At 42.7% G+C, this 20,618-nt stretch overlaps 1 pseudogene; it reads right to left on the bottom strand.

The window, feature by feature from the left end:
- LOC136838101 (zinc finger protein OZF-like) overlaps positions 1 to 20,618 on the bottom strand; it is a 143,868-nt pseudogene that overhangs the window by 109,672 nt on the left and 13,578 nt on the right.

Genomic DNA, 20,618 nt, shown 5'->3' with positions numbered 1-20,618 from the left:
GCGGACGTAGACAAGGGTGATTTCTGGCTTTCTCCTTAAGCAAATATTCTGAGACAAAAGCGTGACTGAAGTGGGGCTCTTCAGGGCGCTACGCCTTAGATTTTCGAGGGCGCGTGAAGGCGGTCCGTGGATGACTTGCGATTTCCGAGGACGAGTTTCTTCCGTGGTGAGATGCAAGGGCCTTCCGTGGGGGCAAGGCGATGGGGACTCCTCGAAACTCCAAGCAATGGCGTGTGGGCTCGAGGAATACGGTCGAAAGGCACGAGGAAAAGTATACTTTGGAAGGCCGTGGTTAGGATGCAAGGGCATGGTAGGCCCAAAGTGTTGTGAGCGTCTTCACTCCATATCTTCCAGCCGCGTGTGTCGACCTAGTGATTCTGCTTTTTATCCTCCTAGAGCGGGGGCGTCAACACAGATGTTTTAACTCATTGCCTGCCGCAGCGAGGTTCAGCCTGTAGGAGAAACACCCAAGCCAGATTACTTTTGCCTCGAAGGAAAGATCTTTATCAGAAATGGGAGCGCCTTTAATCTTTTAAACCCTTGTTTTTAAGTCGATAGACAGATGGTCTATCGATCGGCCGGCTGGCAGTAAATGAACCACAACAGAACAATCCAACAACAACAAAGGAGGGGGGGGAGGTAGTTTGCCAGCGAATTCTTGCTAATCATAATACCTCCCCATACAAGATGATGTACATACCTCCTTCGGGTGTGTACATCGATATTCAAGAATGAGCGGCAAATGCTTTACGTTACTCTACATTCTGCCTTGCAATGAACTTTACTCCTAAGGGTTTTATGAAGCTGTGACGTTACTTTTAATAACACATTGGGACAATTTTCGTTAACAGAACGCAAAGTGGACAACACTTGCAAAAAGAATAGTACTTTAGATTTGGGTACCCACCATTAACTTTATAATGTGACTAGAACAATTGTGAATTGAGTGAATTATTATAGGACCACGTATGTAGAGGCTATGGCCAACAAATGAAAAGAAAGGTTTATTGTTCAAGAATTAAAATACACGGTTACTTAATTTTAGATAAAATGCATGCGGTTAGTACAATCTGCCTTTAAGAGGCTGTGTAAATGAAAAACAGCGTTTATTTTTGTAAATGACATCCCCTTTTACCATATTGTAATGACTATACAAATTCGCATTGATAATTTATCTTCGTTTAACGTGCTTTGCTCAGCTATGTCGTTCAGCGGCTGAGAGATGACTTTACGGGGTGACAGTCGGTGTGCGGTAGAGTATTCGTGAGTTTTAATTAGCTAACCTTAAACTACGTTTATTTTATCGTCCTGCCCACTCAGTACTCCATGTTATGACCAGGGCGAGCAGACAAAAGATGTGAGGTCTTATAATGGAAGGGAAAGGGATAATAATAACAAAAGAAATTTACCAAGACATTCTGAATGAAACTTGACACATATGAAAGAGCGGGACACGTCTCTCAGAGCTTCACGAAAAAGGGCATTTAAATCACAGGGCAAGTTTATGACTTGCGATTCATTAAAATAAAGATAACTAAATGACTAAAAGAAAGTAAATGATATTGGCAGAAGAGCTAAGGGAAAAGTGAGGTTTTATTGTGTTGGGCAGGAATTTATCGTCCTACGCCTATAAATTCTGGCGGATATCACTTCAGTCCCAGAGGCGAGGAAAGTGCGCGAAGAGACGCGGCTCCTTCAGGAGGGGCTGACTTACACGCCCGGTGCCAAGGTATGGGCGCAAAGGGCGTGCACTTCTCACTCTGTTATTCTTAATAGTTTATACATTGTGTGAGGAATGGTATCCCGTATTTTAATTGCCTCTTGTGGGGGTAATTTAAGGGAAGATTAGTAGAGGATAGTAGAGAGATAGCAGTTCCTGAGAACGGAAGAAGATAGAGAGGTCCTGACATCCCCTTCTGGATTAGGGGTGCCAGACCTTCGAAAAATGAAATGGTGGCACAGGTGCCATGGGAGCTCTAGAGCTCTTTGTAAATTACTGGAATGTCCCACGCCCGTGAATGGTGCCGCCTCAGTCTTTCTTAATGGGACAGTGCGTCCTCGGCCGGGGAAGCGGGCCCGCGACGGAGCGGCGGAGTACCACCTGGGCCTGCTGATCGCGACAGCTGACGCGGGAGTGTTCGTCGCGGGTTCTACCATGATCCGTCAGCGGCTCTTGTAGTTCATCGGCCAGAAGTGAGATGAGAATCCCTGACTTGCAATTGCCGTCGGCGATGAGCTGGGAAGCAGAGAGGAGCGGTCGGGGTGGCGTGGCGGCTTTCGCGGGTAGCGTTGACCAGCTCGGGCACGGGTTGCGAGGCCGCACCTGCAGGTGAGCTTCGCGGTGGTCGGGAGGAACCGTCTCTCTGGCCCGGCCGCTGGTAGCGGTGCCAGGCGAGAGGAAGAGAGGGGGTCCTGAGTTGGATCCGTGAATGGAGTCGGCGGCGTGGCGGCTCTGGCGCTGGCACTAGGAGCAGAGTCAGGCGCTATCAGGGTTTCTTGGGCTTTCGTCGGTCAGGGCGGACCGAGCTTGGCCCCTGCTCCCGGGAGCATGCAAGTGGCACCGGCAGGGGTGGCATCTCCTGAAGGGGAGATCACAGTTGAAGACCTGGCACTGGCACTGAGGCAGGGCGGGCACTGGGGTGGATCGGGAACCGATCGGGGGGGGCCACTGTACATCGTACTCAGGTGGCACAGGTGGGGACTACACGTCCTCCTGGTACCCAGGGGCGCCAGTCTTGACGAGAGGAAGCGGGGAGGATTACTCGCGCCGCGGGATGGTCGAGGGAATGGGGACCTAGATTGTGTTTCAGTGGGGACTGAAAGTCCTGCCAGAGATGATATAGCCTCCCGGGAGATGGCTTGCTACAAGATTGCAAATTTTGGATTGGTGAGTGCATGACTCTCAATTGGACCGTAAAGAATTATCATTTTAAACTGATTTATTCTCGATCGTGACGAGTTTTGCCGTCTATTGTGATAGCTCCGTGGGAACTCTGTCCTTCGGATGAGGAAGTTTGTGCGCCAGTCACCTCAAATGCAGTGACTCGTGGCGTGGGCTCACTACCTGCGTGGAGGGCCCGCGTGTACAGGCCGCCTCAGCGGGAGGGCCTGACAGGATCTGTGACGGCCAAGGCGGCGGTGGGGAGTATTTGATTTATTGTGCGTGGAGCATTTCGCCCATGCGGGAGAATGGCCATAGACCTTGCCGCCGTGCAAAGGTCTGGCTAAAGTCTTTCGCTGCCTGTGAGGCGTGGGCGAGTTATTGTCGGTTTTCGGGAGAGAGAGGAGCCGGTTTCTTGTTCCGGCACTGTTCGGAGGAATGCCCCATTTTCTTGCAATAATGGCAAGTTAGGGGCTTGCCCGAGTTCCCATTTTTGTGGGAATTTGAACCTCCGAGGAGGGACGGGCGATTTATCTTCCGCCCCATGGATCCTTCTTGAGGGTGGTGAGTTTTTCCCACATGTCTCTGCTGTTGGCAACGCTCGGTGAGTGTTGCTGGAGCTCCACTATATGGGTGGCGAGGCGGGAGGCGTGGCGCGGGAAATGCTCGAATTTAAACGCGCAGTACCTCGGCGATTGTTAGTGGCTCCTTGGTCGAGCCATTTTGTCAGTGCCGCTCGAATGGTACGCCCAATCGGACCAAGAGTCTGGCCTGCTTCTCTGAACTGCTCTCTCCAACGTCTCTCCACCGGCTCGGGGGTAATCGTCACCTTCGTGACTGCTTGGCGTGCACGGCCCAGTTTCCCGATGCGTCTGCGGGAAGGGCGTGGTAGGCAACGAGGCCTTTCCGCCCAGGAATTTAGTGAGCACAAGGGAGAGTTCGCGGGGAGAGATCGCAGCACTCAGGACTCGTTCGGCCCTTTCAAGCCATGCCGGGTCGGACTCGGTCCATTTTGGCATGAGCAATTGAGCTTGGCTGAGGCACTCTGCATCGCGAGCGAAACGAGTGGCGGGCTGTCGTTCTAGCATCTGGAGCTCGTGGGCGCGCTGTCGCTCTCGATCTTCCCATTCTCGTTCCTCCCTTTTCTCTTGGGCGATTCTGTCTCTCTCCCTCTCTGCACGTTCTTTTTCCTCCCGTTGTTCTTGAGCGATTCGTTCTCTCTCCTCTCGTTGTTCTTGGGCAATTCGTTCCCTCTCTCTCTCCTCACGTTCTTTATCCTTCTCCTGCTCTTGGGCAATTCTTGCCCTCTCTCTCTCCTCACGTTCTCTTGCTCTCTCCGCCTTGGCATCGTCCACTCGCTCTTGGTCTTATGCTCTCAGATCTTGCTGATAGTCCCATGTCCTTCCCAGCGGACATGTAGAATTCAAATCCTCATTTTGTTGGGCTCTGGTAGCCATTTTGAAATAATGGTTATATGATATCTGAGAAAAGACTCAGGTTGTCGAAAAAGACTCAGTTGCAGAATCTGGAAACACTCCAATGGTTCGAACTGCAGGAGAAATGGATCTGTCTGAATAAGACAGGTGATTAGTAAGTCTGAGGAGACTTTTTGTTAAAATTTGATATGTCTTGGAAAGACGTGGTGGTTCTTGGCGAACGAATTTTTAATGTGGTGTCTCGGAGCGTAGTTGGTTCCCTGTCACCTTCCGGACTTGGCCGGCTGTAGCGTGAAGTTAAGGAGTTGTTCCTAACGAACTAGAATGATCCCGTCCGTAAGAGCTTAGATGTGTGTGACCTACACTATGTGTCTCAAAAGGACTTAATTTTTGAGTTTCACTTGAGAATGAGAAATTCTCGCTTCACGTCTGCGGCCATTAAATTTTAGGAGTCTCTGAGACTAGATTTGGAGAAATTCTCGCCACGTCGCGACGTAAATTTTAGGAGTCTCTGAGACTGGAATTTGGAGAAAATTCTGCGCCCGCGTCTGGCGTGAAACCTGAGTCTCTGAGGACTGGAATTTGGAGTAATTCTCGCCACGTGCAACGTAGAATTTTAGGAGTCCCTAAGGACTGGAATTTGGAGAAATTCTCGCCACGTACGACGTAGAATTTTAGGAGTCTCTGAGGACTGGAATTTGGAGAAATTCTCGCCACGTGCGACGTAGAATTTTAGGAGTCTCTGAGGACTGATTTGGAGAATTCGCCACGTCGCGTGAATTTAGGAGTCACTTAGGACTTGGAATTTGTGGAATTTGGAGGAATTCTCGCCACGTCACGACAATAAATTTTAGTCATAGGACTTGGAATTACAGTCGTCCCTTAGGACTTAGAAATTACTAACGAAGCAAAGAAAAAATGTCACTGGGAAATGAAATGGGAAGAAAAAAAAAAATGCTGCAGCGGGCATGGGCGGGGGTGGGAGTGCAAATCGTTGGTCAACACGGTATTTTAGATTCTGGGTGAATGAACCGATATATGTATAGACCGTCTGGGATTCGGGAGTTTCCCAGTCGTCTGAGAGGAAATAACCAGTACAACGGCCTATTAATTTTCCCTATAAAGCGGAGTTTAAATTTAGCTTTCTAACTTACCTAACTCGAATTCTAACTACACTGAAGAATTTCAGCAATGCAAAGCTGACTTCGTCGTGTCCCCTGCATTGGAATTTTATTCGCGCCTAAATAACAGTTAAGCTAATTCGAAATGCAGTAAAATTTATCACAGAGGAATTTCTTTACGCACTATTCCTCGAAGCAAGAATATGGCAAGGATTTTAACACAGAGGAATTTGCACTATTCCTCGAAGCAAAGGATGGATTAGCACTGGTTGTTTCTAACTACCTATCCTGAAAGGCATGCATTAACGAATCCTAATACGGCGGTTCTTTTCTCTCAGTGATTACGCCGTCCTATTTCTAATTCTAGGAACAGTCACACGATTGTAAAGGTTTTGCTAAGATTAACACATTACTTTACGTGGAATTTTCTGGATCTGTGTGCTGGTTTTTACATAAGGTTCGTAATTGTCTCGTACCAGCTTGAAAACTTTGCTAATGGCCCTGATCTGGCAAGTTACCCAAATGCAATAAAAGCAGCGCTAGAGGAACTGCAACTGCAAAAGCGAGATCTATGGCCAGGTCGCCATTTTGCGTTTTTCCGTGGTTTAGTTTGAAATATGCTCTGTGAGACAGGTAGCAACAATTTAAGGTAATTTAGCCTTGTGATTCTGACTTCGTGGGTACAGGAAAACGTAAAAAAGGAAAACAAAGGGAGAATTTCATATGAGCATAGGACTCCTGTTACTGAGGAAATACGTAAAACAAATGAGCAAATTTAAAGGAGTGTATTTACATAAATGATATCAATGCAGGAAAGAGAACTCCAAGTAGATTACTATCTGAAGGAGATTCCTACTGGATTGAATGAAACTGAAGTTCAGACACAGTCAGCTTCCACGAATGGGATCCCTCCCAAAATGAGAGATATGCATTATGCATATTAATGAAAATGAACAAAAAGAATAATGAATTCAAGCTGCACTGAGGGTGCCAAAGGAGTAATAAAGAATTAATACCTGCCGATGCAAAGAGGTGCACGGACATTAGACAAAGAGGTGATTTCTATTTCTCCTTAAGCAAATGTTACAGAGTTCGCGTGACGAAATAGAGGCTCTTTCAGGGCGCTACCTTAGCAATTTTCGAGGCGGCGTAGAAAGCGGTCCGTGGATGACTTGCGATTTCGGGCGAGTTACTTCCACGTGGTGAGATGCAGGAGCTTCCGTGGGACAAGCGATGGGACTCTCGAAACTCAAGCAATGGCGTGTGGGCTCGAGAATGGCCCAGCCGAAGAACACGAGGAAAAGTATGCTGGAAGAGACCGCGTGGTTAGGATGCAAGGGCATCGATGGGGCCAGGTGTTGGCGGCGTCTTCACTCCATATCTTCAGCCCGGCGTGTGTGTCGACCTGCGTGGGTTTCTGCTATCCTCCTGGGGCAGAGGCGTCCAACACAGATGTTTTGACTCATTGCACCTGCTGCGCGGGAGGTTTTGGCCTGGGGCTGCCCAAGCCAGATTACTTTTGCCTCCGAAGAAGGAAAGATCTTTATCAAAAATGGGGCTTGTAATCTTTTAAACCCTTGTTTTTAAGTCGATAGACAGATGGTCTATCGATCGGCAGCTAAACGATAAATGAACCACAACAGAACAATCCAACAACTTAACAAAGGAGAGGTAGTTTGCTAAATGAATTCTTGCTAATCATAATATATATATATCTATATATATATATATATATATATATATATATATATATATATATATATATATATATATATATATATATATATATATATATATATATATCTATATATCTATATCTATATATATCTATATATATATATATATATATATATATATATATATATATATATATATATATATATATATATATATATATCTATATATCTATATATATCTATATATCTATATATCTATATCACATATATATATATATATATATATATATATATATATATATATATATATATATATATATATATATATATATATATATATATATATATATATATAGTGACAGTGAGGAGGATACACTGATCATAGACTTTCCTTATATATATATATATATATATATATATATATATATATATATATATATATATATATATATATATATATATATATATATATATATATATATATATAAATAACTGAATCACGAAAATATGGAATGTGATGAATATATAAATAAAGATAAAATCCACGAGAGAAACACTGGAGTACTGCGAGGCCTTTCGACTCTTTCGTCCTTTACTTAGCAGACTGAAAGAAATATAAAAAGTAAGTTTTACAAAGAAAGCTCATATAAATGACAGAAGGGGATTATAAAGGAAAATATCTTACCTGAAATCAACACAATTGAAGAATCAGTAGAACTGCCAAAACAGAGTTGAATATTTAAAACGGTTTTACAAAGTTAGGATCAACCATTCAGAAGCAGGGACAGGACAGGACAATTTAAAAGATTATACAGGACGCGACTGACCACCCAAAAAATATTAGTACAACTAAAATAATTCTGGGGTTTTTGTAAACAATAATAATTTTTGCAAGATAAACATTTTTACAAATAAAAAATTATATGAAACATACGGATACATAGGAAATACTGTATATATAAGGTAACTAATTTGTAATAAGTCAGTGATTTTATCTGTTAGGTCATTCTTGAACATTTTCTAATACAGGGGTCCAAATAATACATGCATTATTTGGACCCCTGTATTAGAAAAATGTTCAAAATGACCTAACAGATAAAATCACTAACTGTATTTGGACCCCTGTATTAGAAAAATGTTTCAAAGAATGACCCTGAATGTATTATTTGGACCCCTGTATTAGAAAAATGTTCAAGAATAGCCTAAACAGATAAAATCACTGACTTGATGCAAATTAGTTACCTTATATATATATATTCTATATATCCACATGTTTAATATAATAATTTTTATTTGTAAAATGTTCATCTTACCAAAAATTATTATTGTTTACGAAAAGAAGAAAATATTTGTTGTACTATATTTGATGATGACATCTTGTTTTTCAATCTTTGCCATTATTATCATATTGGACAGTTGATCCTATTATTGTAAAATAATAATGTTTAACCCTGTTTTGGCAGTTCTACTAATTCTTCAATTGTGTTGGATTTAGGTAGATATTTTCCTTTATAATCCCATCTGTCATTTATATGAGATTTCTTTGTAAACTTTTATATTTCTTCAGTCTGTAGTAAAGGACAGAAAGAGTTGAAGGCCTCATAGCACTCAGTGTTTCCCTTTCTATATATATATATATATATATATATATATATATATATATATATATATATATATATATATATATATATATATATATATATATATATATATATATATATCCTGTCTTTTCAGGAGTCAATCCTTGGAGTGTAAGATCTGTTATAATTTGTACAATTAAGATCACATATAAATATATATATCCCTGTCTTTTCAGAGTCCAATCCTGGAGTGTAAGATCTGTTATAATTTGTACAATGAAGATCACTGCCGAGATTCTCCCTTCCCCGCAGGTTCTGCGGCCGTTGCATCGAGACTCATCTCTTCCCAAATGAAACGCTGTGTCCTCTGTCGTGAGGACTTTACAGCCAATTCAGCTGAAGACCTCATGATTAACAGAGGCCTCCTAGATGCTGCACAGCAGCTATCATCCCCGCACATAAGACAAAACCCCACTAAAACCAAGAACCCCAAGAAGTTTTTCCTAAAGACGAAGCATTCCAGGAAGAATATTACCAAGAGAGGCATCGATGTTTGCCAGGGAGCAGAGGCTGAGGTTAAGGGCCTGATTGAAAGTTCAAGAAAACTGCGAAAAGCAGTTGTAGTGGTAAAGCTTGGCAGTAGTAAAACTCTGGAGAACATTGATCTGCATATACAGCTACTAGAGAACAAGCTTGCGACGATACAACGCAATACTTTAAGCATCAAAGCTTCTAACTCTCAACTGAAAGCAGCAACAGACTTCACTTCAGCAAATGTCATGATGAAAGAAACTACCGAGTTTCTTCAGGCTATAGAAGAAACTGTATCAAAGTTTCAAGAGGACAAAAAGGAACATTATCATATCAAGAAGGTAAGTTGGCTCTCTCTCTCTCCTACTCACCTAGCACTCTACACATGGAAGAATTTACAAACTACTTGGCATCTGTCAAGCTCATCCTAAGGCCTACCAGGCATTTCAGAAAATGATTCACATAAAACTTTATATGAAATGAATATAAAATTAAAGTTTTAATTTAGTCTGTCCTTAACAGCAAATCTATTATATTTCTCTTTGATTTATGAAGCTTTTCAGTTCAGGGATCTTTCTAGTCTTATAGACATATATTCCAGACATTTTCAAATCCTGATTGATCACAATTATCCCTGTAATCGCTTTGTCCTCTTTGAGTTGTCTAACAGGAAATGTTAAGGATGAAAGGAGAACTGGAAAATATTGTGACAGATCCAGAAGAACAACAAAATGAAGAGAGAGACTTTGTCGTAGGAATATCCGCGGTAAGCTCATGGAGCCTTTTCTTACATGAAAGCCAAAACATTAAATGGTGTCCTCAGAAACATCTAGTCAACAGGCTTTGAGGAATGTGACAAGGATGATGATAATGTCTAGTTTGTTTCAAACAACCCATTACTTTACAAAGCCTATCCTTGCAGAGTCAGCGCAATTTCACCTCCCATACTGGGCAGCCATCTGTATCTCTGGATGCCCCTGGTGGGAAACCGACAAGTGTGTGTGTGTGTGTTATTTCAAACACTGCTGTAATCTCGTTCAGGGATTTTGTTTTCCTTGCTCATTCCACCCCAGAATTTACTACTCTATCCGTAAGTTATCATTCCCTTACTATTCCATTTGGCGTTGGGCAGTGACTCATTAGCTATTTCCTTCTTCTTAATTGAGTATGATTTGTGATTTGTGAAATCATGCTCAATTAAAAAAGAAGAAATAATAATCACTATAACATATAAATAAATAATAAGATGGAATGATAACACGAATAAGTAATAGAGAACAGAGTGAATGGCACAGAAAAAACAAAATCCTGAATGTTCAAGCTGCTACACACACACACACTTGTCGGTTTCCCCACCGAAACATCAAATCTGATGCACTCCTCAATATGTGAAGTAATAGTGCACTTGACCTCTGCAGAATCAAGCTTTGTAAAGTAATGAGTTGAAACAAACTAGTATTATCATCATCTCGTTCGGTCTCTAAATCTGTTGTTAAACCATTTAATGTTTTGATTTTCTGCGAAAGCAACTCCGTAACACCGTGTTATTCACGACAAATCTCTGCCTTCGACTTTGTTGAACTATTCTGGATCTGTCTGTTATTCGGTTCTCCTGTTGGAGTAAACGATACGAGATATTATGATCAATCGAAGATTTAATAATATGATATGTATCTGTAAAATTAGAAAGATCTGAAACAACAAAATAAAATATCAGTTGCTGGTAGGCACGAACTAAACAAAGCATTTTATATTCATTTCATATAAGTTTGTAATAGTCATTTTCAAATACCGAGCGTGAAGCTTGACGAGCTGCCCAGAAGAAAGAAGGAATACTGCTTTCAGTGTGTAAGTGAGTGAACAGAGAAGAAAGGAAAATAACAGCTCTTGATATGATAATGTTCGCACATCTCTTGGCTGCTGTCACAGTTCTTCTATAACTGTCATGACATTGCTAGTGAAATCTGTTATGTTTTCAGTTGAGAGGATGAGCTTTGATGTAAGTATTGCGCTGTATTAGCAGCATTCTCAGTAACTGTATAATATTCTACTATGGCACCACTACAACTACTCGCAATTTTCATGAACTTTCAGGCCCCTTAACCTCAACCTCTGCTCTGGCAGACATCATATAGCGGTAATATTCTTCTGGAATGCTTCGTCTTTTAGGAAAAACTGTGAGGTTTCTTGGTTTTTAGTGGGGTTTTGTCTTGTAATCTTGGGGATGATGCTGCTGTGCAGCATCTGAGAGCCTCTGTTAATCGCAGGAGTCTTCAGCTGTGAATTTGACTTAAAGTCCTCACGACAGAGGACACAGCGTTTCATTTGGGAAGAGATGAGTCCTTTGATGCAACGGCCGCAGAACTCATGGGAACAAGGGAGAATCCTCGGGCAGTGATCTTCATTGTACAAATTATAACAGATCTTACACTCCAGGGGATTGGACTCCTGAAAAGACGAAGGGATATATATATTTATATGTGATCTTAATTGTACAAATTATAACAGATCTTGCAAGGGGATTGGACTCCTGAAAAAGAGACAGGATATATATATATATATATATATATATATATATATATATATATATATATATATATATATATATATATATATATATATATATATATATATATATATCCTGTCTTTTTCAGGAGAAGCTACCTGAGTGCTGCGAGGCCTTTCAACTCTTTCGTCCTTTACTTAGCAGACTGAAGAAATATAAAAGTTTACAAAGAAATCTCATATAAATGACAGATGGGGATTATAAAGGAAAAATATCTACCTGGAATCCAACACAATTGAAGAATTAGTAGAACTGCCAAAACAGGGTTAAATATTTAAGAGGTTTTACAAAGGATTAGGATCAACCGTTCAGAAGCATGGACAGGACAATTAAAAGATTATACAAGGACGTGGCTGACCACCCAAAAAATAGTAGTACAACAAAATAATTCTCTTTTTTCGTAAACAATAATAATTTTTGCAAGATGAACATTTTTACAAATAATTATTATAACTAAACATGTGGATATATAGAATATCTATGAGTAGCTAATTTGCAGATTAAGTCAGTGATTTTATCTAATTTAGGTCATTCTTGAACATTTTTTTCTAATACAGGGGTCCAAATAATACATTCTGTTAGGTCATTCTTGAACATTTTTCTAATACAGGGGTCCAAATAATATGTCAGTGATTTTATCTGTTAGGTCATTCTTGAACATTTTTCTAATACAGGGGTCCAAATAATGCATGTATTATTTGGACCCCTGTATTGAATAAAATCACTGACTTAATACAAATTAGTTACCTTATATATACAGTATTTCCTATGTATCCGTATGTTTCATATAATTTTTTATTTGTAAAAATGTTCATCTTGCAAAAATTATTATTGTTTACAAAAAACCCCCAGAATTATTTAGTTGTACTAATATTTTTTGGGTGGTCAGTCACGTCCTTGTATAATCTTTTAATTGTCCTGTCCTGTCCTGCTTCTGAATGGTTGATCTAATCGCGTAAAACCGTTTAAATATTTAGCCCTGTTTTAGCAGTTCTACTGATTCTTCGTTAATAGTTCAGGTAGATATTTTTCCTTTATAATCCCCTTCTGTCATTTATATGAGCTTTCTTTGTTAAACTTACTTTATGTTTCTTCCAGTCTGCTAAGTAAAGGACGAAAGAGTCGAAGGCCTCATGAGTACTCCAGTGTTTTCCCTTTCCTCGTGGATTTTATCTTTATTTATATATTCATCACATTCCATATTTTCATTGATTCAGTTATTTATATATATGTGTGTATATATATATATATATATATATATATATATATATATATATATATATATATATATATATAACATATATATATGTATATATAAGAGAAGATCTATGATCAGTGTATCCTCCACTGTCACTATATATATATATATATATATATATATATATATATATATATATATATATATATATATGTATATATATATATATATATATATATATATATATATAGATATATAGATATATAGATATATAGATATATATGAAATATATATAGATATATATATATATATATATATGTATATATATATATATATATATAGTATATATATATATATATATATATATAGATATATATAGATATAGATATATAGATATATATATATATATATATATATATATATATATATATATAACAACATATATATATATATATATATATATATATATATATAGATACTATATATATTATGATTAGGAAATTAAGCTATAACTCTCCCCTCCTTTGTTGTTGTTGGATTGTTCTGTTGTGGTTCATTTACTGCCAGCCGGCCGATCGATGAACCATCTGTCTATCGACTTAAAAACAAGAGGTTTAAAAGATTAAAGCGCTCCCATTTTTGATAAAGATCTTTCCTTCAGGCAAAAAGTAATCTGGCTTGGGTGTTTCTCCTACAGTAAAACTTCTCCCTGCGGAGCACGGCAGGTGCAATGAGTCAAAACATCTGTGTTGGACGCCCCTGCCCCATAGGAGGATAAAAAGCAAGCCAGATGCGACACACCGCGCGGGCTGGAAGATATGGGTGAAGGCGCTTTAATCAACAGCCCCCATCGATGCCCTTGCATCTAACCACGTGGCCCTTTCAAAGTATACTTTTCCTCGTGCCCGCCGACAATATTCCTCGGGCCTGCGCCATTGCTTGGGTTCAGTCCCCATCGCCTTGTCCCTTCTGGAAGCCCTTGCATCTCTGCCGTGGAGTAACTCGATCCTCGGAAATCGCCAAGTCATCCACGGACCGCCTTCTCGCGCCCTCGGAAAATCTGCTAGGTAAAGTGCCCTGGAAGAGCCCCATTTCCAGTCACGCTTTTGTCTCGTAATATTTGCTTAAGGAAAGCCAGAAATCACCCTTGTCTAATGTCCATACTCTTGTCGACAGTAATAGTCTTTATTCTCCTTTGCTTCCCTCAATTCAGCTTCTAATTCATTATTCTTTCCCTTCTATTTTCATTACTGGCGTATAATGTGCATATCTCATTTCAGAGGGATCTATCTCATTAAACTTTTCGGACTGTGTCTGGAATCCCCAGTTTCATTCAATCGTAGAATCTCCTTCAGGATAGTAATCTACTTGAGTTCTCTTTCCCGTACTGATATCATTTATGTAATACACTCCTTTAAATTTGCCCACGTGTTTGCGTAATATTTCCCTCAGTAACAAGAGCCTATGCTCATATGAAATTCTCCTTTGTTTTTCCTCTTTTTACGTTTCCCGTACCCACGAAGTCAGAATCTGAGCTAAATTACCTTAAATTGTTGCTGTCTCACAAATATTTCAAACTAAAACCACGGAAAAACGTAAATGAGCCTGGCCATAGATCTCGTTTGCAGTGCAGTTCCCCTAGCGTTGCTTTATTGCATTTGCAACTTGCCAGATCAGCTATTAGCAAAGCTAAGCTGGGTACGAGACAATTACGAACCTTATGTGTAAAACCAGCACACAGATCCAGAAAATTCCACGTAAGTAATGTGTTAATCTTAGCAAAACCTTTTTACAATCGTGACTGTTCCTAGGAATTAGAAATAGGGACGCATGTAATCACTGAGAGAAAAGACCGCGTATTAGATTAGTTAATGCATGCCTTTCAGGATAGGTAGTTAGGAAATAACCAGTGCTAACCATCCTTTGCTTCGAGGAATAGTGCAGAAATTCCTCTGTGTTAAAATCCTTGCCATATTCTTGCTTCGAGAATAGTGCGAAAGAAATTCCTCTGTGATAAATTTTACTTCGCATTTCAGGTGCTTGAACTGTTATTTGAAAGCCTTGAAATAAAATTCCCATTAAGGACACGACAGAGTCAGCTTGCATTGCTGAGAAATTCTCTCAGTGTAGTTAGAATTCCGAGTTAGGTGTTAGGAAAGCGAAATTTAAACTCCGCTTATAGGAAAATTACTGAAGCCGTTGTACTGTTATCCTCTCCAGACGACTGGGAAACTCCCCGGAATCCCAGGCGGTCTATACATATCACGGGTTCATTCTTAGAGAATCTAAAAATACCTCGGTGTTGACCGACGACCTGCACCCCACCCCACTTATGCCCGCGTGTAGCATTTTTTCTTCCCCATTTCATTTCCAGCATACATTTTCTTTAGGTTTCCCGTTAGTAATTTCTAAGTCTAAAGGGACGAATCGTAATTCAAGTCTAAGTGACTCCTAAAATTCGTCGCGTGGCAGGAATTCCTCAAATTCCACAAATTCCAAGTCCTAAGTGACTCCTAAAATTCTACGTCGCACGTGGCAGGAATTTCTCCAAATTCCAGTCCTCAGAGACTCCTAAAATTCTACGTCGCACGTGGCGAGAATTTCTCAAATTCCAGTCCTCAGAGACTCTAAAATTCTACGTCGTACATTGAGAATTTCTCCAAATTCAGTCACAGGGACTCCTAAAATTCTACGTGCACGTGGCGAGGAGTACTCAAATTCAGTCCTCAGGGACTCTAAAATTCTACGTGCTTGCATTAGTAAAATTTCTCAAATTCAGAGACTCCTAAAATTCTACGTCGCACGTGGCGGGAACTATCAATTCCAGTCCTTACAGACTCTAAAATTCATCGCGCATTGGCATTTCTCATTCCTGCAGAAGCAAAATTAAGTCCTTTTGAGACATTATAGTGTGGTCACACACATCTAGCTCTTACAGGACGGATCATTCTAGTTCGTTAGAACAGCTCCTTAACTTCACGCTACAGCCGTAAGTCGAGGCAATGACAAGTCAACTTCGTCTTCCAGAGACACACATTAAATTCGTTCGCCAGAGCCACCACGTCTTTCAAGACACTTATCAAATTTTAACAAAAAGAGTCTCCTCCAGACTTCCCACTAATCACCTGTCTTATTCAGACAGATCCATTCTCCTGCAGTCTGAACCATTGAGTGTTTCAGATTCCTGCAACTGAGTCTTTTCAGACAACCTGAGTCTTTTCAGACATATCATATAACCATTATTTCAAAATGGCTAATACCAGAGCCCAACAAAACGAGGATTTCAAATTCTACATGTCCGCTGGGAAGGACATGGGACTATCAGGGCAAGATCTGAGCATGGGTTCAGAGCCCGGAGTGGGCGATGCCAGGCGGAAGAGCAAGAGAACGTGAGGAGAGAGGGGAGCAGAAATTGCTTGAGCAGGAAGAGAAGGATAAAGAACGTGAGGAGAGAGAGAACCGTTGCCCAAGAACAACGAGAGGAGAGAGGAGCAGATCGCTCAAGAACAACAGGAGGAAAAAGAACGTGCAGAGAGAGAGGGCAGAATCGCCCAAGAGAAAGGGAGAACGAGAATGGGAAGATCGAGGCGACAGCGCGCCTGAGAGCTCAGATGCTAGAACGACAACCCGCCCACCCCGCCCCTGCCGGCGGGGGATGAGTGCCCCAGCCAAGCTCGCTCGTTCATGCCAAAATGGACGCAGTCGAACCGAGTATGGCGAGGCGAGCGAGTCCTGGAGTGCTGCGATCTCCCCGCGGGAACTCTCCCTTGTGCTCGCACTAAATTCCTGGGCGGAAAGGCCCTCGTTGCCTACACGCCCTTCCCGCAGGCGGTCGGGAAACTGGGAAGCCCGTCGCCAAGCAGTTACGAAGCGTGCGAGATTACCAATGATGGAGGAGACGTTGGAGAAGAGCAGCAGAGAAGCAGGCCAGACTTGGTCCGATTGGGGCGTACCATTCCAGGCAGGCACTGACAAAATGGCTCGTCCGGAAGAACCACTCTTCCGGGTACTCAAGCGGTTTAAATTCGGCTCTGCACGCCCCTCTGCCCTCGCCACCCATATAGTGGAAAAAGCCCCAGCAACACTCACGAGTGTTGCCAAATACTGAACATGTGAAACTCACCACCTCAAGAAGAGATCCATGGGAGGCGGAAGATAAATCCCCGTCCCTCCTCGGAGTTCAAATTCCCACAAAAATGGGAACTTCGGGCAAGCCCTAACGCCATTATTGCAAGAAAAATGGGGCATTCCTCGAACAGTGCCGGAACAAGAAACCGACTCCTCTCTCCCGGAAAACCGACAAATAACTCGCCTACGCCCTCCCACAGGGGCAGCGCGGAAGGAACTGCTCCAGACCTTTTTGCACGGCGTGCAAGGTCTATAGCCATTCTCGCATGGGCGGAAATGCCCACGCAATAATAAATCAAATACCCCCACACGTCGCCTTGGCGTCACAGATCCCAAGTCATTAGGCCCTCCCGCTGAAGAACGCAGTAAGTAACCCCTCCACGAGTAGTGAGCCCACGCGCCGAGTCGCTGCATTCCGGACTCGGGCGCACAAATCTCCCCTCATCGAAGGAGACAGAGTTCCCTAGGAGCTATCGTCAATAGGCGAAAACTCGTCACGATCGAGGAGATAAATCGGTTTCAAAATGATACTCCCTACGGTCAATTAGAGTCACAAGACCTCGCAATCAAAATTTGCAATCTTGCGGTAGCCAAGCCATCTCCCCGGAGGCTATGACGTCATCCTGGGACAGGTTTCAGTCCCCACCGAAATCACGACAATCTAGGTCCCATTCCCGAATCATTCAGCGGTAGCGGTAATCCTCCCCCACTTCTCCCTCAGTCAAGACTGGCATGCCCTGGGTACCAGGAGGACGTGCAGTCCCCACCTGTGCCACCTGAGTACGATGTACAGTGGCCTCCTCGAACAGTTCCCAATCCAATTCCAGTGCCCGGCCCTGCCTCAGTGCCAGTGCCAGGGCCCCAATCAGATCTCCCTTCAGGAGATGCCAAATTCCTGCCGGTGCCACTTGCATGCCCCGAGCAGGGCCAAGCTTCGTCCGTCCTGACCGACGAGCCCAGAAACCCGGCAGCGCCTGGCTCTGCCCTGGTGCCAGCGCCCGAGCGCTACGCCCGATCTCCATTCCACCGGAGTCCAGCTCTTTGGGACCCCCTCTCTTCCCCGGCCTGGCACCGCTACCAGCGTCGGCCAGAGGCGGTTCCTCCCGACCACAGCGGAAGCTCACCTGCAGGTGCGGCCTGCCAACCGTGCCTGAGCTGGTCAGCGTTACCTGCGGTGGCTCACGCCACCCCGACCGCCTCCTCTCTGCTTCGGCCCGTCGCCGGCCTCAATTGCAAGTCAGGATTCTCCCATATCTCCCTTGGCCGATGAACTACAAGAGCCGCGACGGATCATGGTAGAACCCGCACCCGGAACACTCCTGCGTCGGCTGTCGCATCAGCAGGCCCAGGTGGTACTCCGTGCGCCCTCGGTCGCGGGCCCTCCGGCTTCCCGACACGGCTGTCCCATTAAGAAAGACTCGAGGCAGAGTACCACGGGCGTGGGACATTCGGAGTAATTTACAAAAGGCTCTAGGCCTCCCCGCCAGCATAATGCCACCATTTCATTTTTCGAGTCTTGGCACCCTAATCCAGAAGGGGATGTCAGACCCTCCTCTATCTTCTTCCGTTCCTCGGAACTGCTATCTCTTACCATCCTCTACTAATCTTCCTTAAATTACCCCACAAGAGAGCCAATTAAAATACGGGATACCATTCCCCACACAATGTATAAATCATTAAGAATAACAGAGTGAAGTGGCACGCCCTTGCGCCCATACCTTGGCACCGGCGTGCGTGTCAGCCCCTCCTGAAGGAGTCGCGCCGGTGCGCACCTCGCCCTGGGACTGAAGTAGTGAGGTCCAGGCCGTAATTTATAGGCGTAGGCTGATAAATTCCCGCCTAACACAATAAACCCTCACTCTTTCCCTTGGCTCTTCTGCCAATATGTTTACTTTCTTTAGTCCATTTAGTTATCTTTATTTTAATGAATCATAAGTCATAAACTCTTGCCCTTGTGATTTAAATGCCTTTTCGTAAGCTCTGAGAGGCGTGTCCGCCTTTCATATGCGGTCAAGTTTCGTCGTAACGTCTTGGTAAATTTCCTTTTTATTTATTATTATCCTTTTCCCCTTCCATTATAAGACCCACATCTTTCTGCTCGCCCCGTCATAACATGGAGTACTCGAGTGGGCAGTGGGCGCGTAAAGTGGCGTAGTTTAAATTGCTTGAATTAAAACCTCACGAATATCTCGCCCGCACCGACTGTCAAATTCGGTGTATGGGTATATCCCTCAACTCGCGTTGAACGATAGCTAGGCAAAGCTGGAGTAAAACGAGATAATTATCAATGCAGATTTGTATAGTCATTACAATATGGTAAGGGATGTCATTTACAAAAATAAACCTTGTTTCATTTACACAGCCTCTTAAAATAGATTGTACTAACCGCATGCATTTTATCTAAAATTAAGTAACCGTATTTTAATTCTTGAACAATAGCCTTTCTTTTCACGTTTATTTTGTATAGCCTCATATCGTGGTCCTATAATCTTAATTAATTCACAATTGTTAGTCACACATTATAAAGTTACAGTGGGTACCAAATCAAGTAATTATTCTTTTGCAAGTGTTTTAAACCACTTTGCATTCTGTTAACAAAAGTGTCCCAATGTGTTATTAAAGTAACGTCACAGCTTCATAAGAGCCATAGGAGTAAAGTTCATTGCAAGGCAGAATCTTGATAACGTAAGCATTTGCCGCTCATTCTTCTGAATATCGATGTACACACGAAGGAGGTATGTACATCATCTTGTATGGGAGGTATTATGATTAGCAAGAATTCTTCAGCAAGACTCCTCCCCCTCGCGTTGTTGGATTGTTCTGTGGTTCATTTACTGCCAGCGATGATCCCGATGACCATCTGTCCTACCGACTTAAAACAAGGGTTTAAAAGATTAAGCGCTCCCATTTCTGATAAAGATCTTTCCTTCGAGGCAAAAGTAATCTGGCTTGGGTGTTTCTCCTACAGGCCAAAACCTCCCCTGCGGGCAGCAGGTGCAATGAGTTAAAACATCTGTGTTGGACGCCCCTGCCCCATAGGAGGATAAAAGCGAAACCGGAGGTCGACACACACGCGGGCTGGAAGATATGGAGTGAAGACGCCGTCAACACCTGGCCCCATCGATGCCCTTGCATCCTAACCACGTGGCCCTTTCCAAAGTATACTTTTCCTCGTGCCCTTCGACCGTATTCCTCGAGCCCACACGCCATTGCTTGAGTTTCGAGGTCCCCATCGCCTTGCCCCTTTACGGAAGCCCTTGTCTCACCACGTGGAAGGAAACTCGTCCTCGAAATCGCCGTCATCCACGGACCGCCTTCTACGCCCTCGGAAAATCTGCTAAAGGTAAAGTGCCTGGAAAGAGCCCATTTCAATCACGCTTTTGTCTGCGTAATATTTTGCTTAAGGAAAGCCAGAAATCCTGTCTAATGTCCATTGCACCTCTTGCATCGGCAGTATTAATTCTTTATTACTCTTTGGCACCCTCGGTGCAACCGAGTCGG

This window comes from Macrobrachium rosenbergii, unplaced genomic scaffold (assembly GCF_040412425.1).
Source record: "Macrobrachium rosenbergii isolate ZJJX-2024 unplaced genomic scaffold, ASM4041242v1 171, whole genome shotgun sequence".
Lineage (NCBI taxonomy): Eukaryota > Metazoa > Arthropoda > Malacostraca > Decapoda > Palaemonidae > Macrobrachium > Macrobrachium rosenbergii.
This window is presented reverse-complemented; position numbering and strand designations above follow the sequence as displayed.